This window comes from Sprattus sprattus (genome assembly GCF_963457725.1).
Source record: "Sprattus sprattus genome assembly, chromosome: 17".
Lineage (NCBI taxonomy): Eukaryota > Metazoa > Chordata > Actinopteri > Clupeiformes > Clupeidae > Sprattus > Sprattus sprattus.
In genome coordinates this window covers 14,198,588-14,201,087 of record NC_137915.1, presented here as the reverse complement: position 1 = coordinate 14,201,087, position 2,500 = coordinate 14,198,588, and positions in this window count along the sequence as shown.

Below are 2,500 nucleotides of genomic sequence, written 5' to 3'. Positions count from 1 at the left end.
CGTTCATGACATGTCAAAATAAGAAAAATCAATCCTGAATAGATTGTAAAGCACATTTTGTTTTTGCTCTGAACACAGGGGACATGCTTGTGATGGAATGCGATGAAAATAATAAAATTAAGAGCCGATTGGCCGTTAAGATCAAATCTTCCCAAATAGTCCTCCTGATCTAACTTACAAAAGTAGGCTTTGAGGATTCTTTTTTTTTCGAATGCTGCTTGCAGAAAACACACCATGGTTACTCCCAGGGACACTCTCTCTTTCTCTTTCACTCTCTGCAACACACACACACACACACACACACACACGCGTGCGCGCGCGCACGCACACACACACACACACACACACACACACACACACACACACACATACAAACACAAATACTCACACTAGCACAATGAAATTGATTTTGGAATCATCACGCATAGATTTTGGAATGATCACGCATAGATTTTACATAAAAGCTACCAACCAAGCTAGAGAAGGGAAGTTATTTGAAGTTAATACATTTGTCAAAAGTCCTTTTTGTGTCCCACTCAGGGAGACATGAGCCAGTGGGATGATGGAGGATGATCAGTTTGGGGGGGGGCCGGGGGGGGGGGAGTTCTTTTTGATGTAAAGGAGAGGAGCCAGCCAGGAGCCATTTGTGTAGGTAGGGGTGAGTGAGCGAGAGAGGGTGGAGAGGGGAGCTGGTTTAATCCATACTCACAGGTGTGTTACACCTTTGTTACCCCACCAAAGTTCACAACAGCCCGATGACAAAAGGAGGACTCCATGCGCCCATTGTGGCCTGGAGAACAATATGACGGCTGTGAATACCTAATCCCTGAGGAGCGCTGACAGCTCGGGCCCAGAGCATCCCGGGGCTACATTACTGCGCCCAGGCCAGCCCACCAGGGCCACGCTGCTGGGAAACATCACAGGTATTTATAGCAGCCCAAGCCTTGCCGAAAGCGCGGACCAGGAGCCATTGTGAGAGAAAAATATTATCTCCATTGTCAGATGGCGGCCATCTTTGTGGTCTTTCAATCATGAATGGGAAGGCTGTGTGTCTGGAGGGGAAAGGAGGCTTGGCGAGGGTTTAGGATGAGCTCGTTTCAGGCAGAGAGAGGGCTGCCTGGCATGAAAGCCATCCGTTTGAGATATAAAAACAAGGGTTGAGGGTTGAGGCTTTCACGAATGCTCTGTCACGGATCTGCTGTCTGAAAAGCAGTGGTTACGACCGTAACTGATCCGTTCAGGCCATTGGGGTTACGCTAAAAGTTTTGATTCTTCTGAAGTCGATTAAAAAAAGTTTTCTTGATGTAAAAAGCAAATGTTTATTTGTCTTTTCGTACGTTTCAGGAAGGCGTTTCAGTCAGGCGTATCAACTGTCATTTACTTTTTTATTTGTTTACTTTAATTTATTTTCATGAATCCTTTGAGAAGAAACAGGTTCCTTGTAGGTGACAGCAAGGAAGCCAGATAGACCTGTGAAAATATGCAGCAACGAGGACAACACCCCCATTAAGGGGATCGAGTAAATCCTTTTGTGTGTAGAGATAATAGACAGGGGACAATAGCAACGAGCCCCTCCCTTTTCTTGTGTGTGTGCCCCGCGAGAAAAAAACCTATCCGTGTCCCGACTCCAATTCGGACTAGACTCGTGGCTGTTTTAATCAGGACACCACATGACAACACCGGAGCGGCCCTCCGTGGAGACTCATCTCTTACCGGCAGCGTCCGTCACGTCAGCGACCTGCCTACCCAAAAACAATGAGAGGGAGAGGAGGAGGAGGAGAAGAGAGCAGGAGGGCAGAGATTCTCAGTGCCTGGGGAGCTGGCTGGGGATGTTGTCTTGTCAATCTACACCCAGGCCAGACCTCTCTGCCTCACCTCCACCCCACCCACACACTCCCCTCCCTCCACCTCCTCCCTAGCCCTCCTCCCCTCCCTGACTCCACCTTCCCCTCAGAGCAGAGCACATCCAGCCACAAAGAGGCTCCATTCTCTCCTGAGAGGGAGAAAAAGAGAGAGAGGGAGAGAGGGAGGGAGGGAGGGGGCGATGTGGATGGAAGAGTGTGGATTGGTGAGGGGTGATGGGGGTTGTGGGGGGTAGTGTGTGCTCCTGCCCCCCTGTAACTCTATCACCTGCCTAAAAGAAAACTGTGTCATCTCCCCCTGCACGGCAGGAAGTCTCCCACAGACCAGATCAGACACACACGCTAATATTCAAAGTGACCTTCAGAGCGCCACCAAACTTTCTCACAGTCCTGTGCTGCAACCCCCCCCCCCCCACACACACACCAAAAACACACACACAGTCCACCCAACAAAAAAAAAACACAATCCCACACACACGGGCAGACACACGGACACACTCCGAACCCCCCAACCACTCCCAGGGGTTGAGCAAAACTGTGTCATGTTGTTTTGAAATAAGATGGCCAAATCTTCGAAGGCTTCAGAGCACGTGCATAATGTGTGCCATTGTCTCTTACCACTACCAGTGTAAACACTA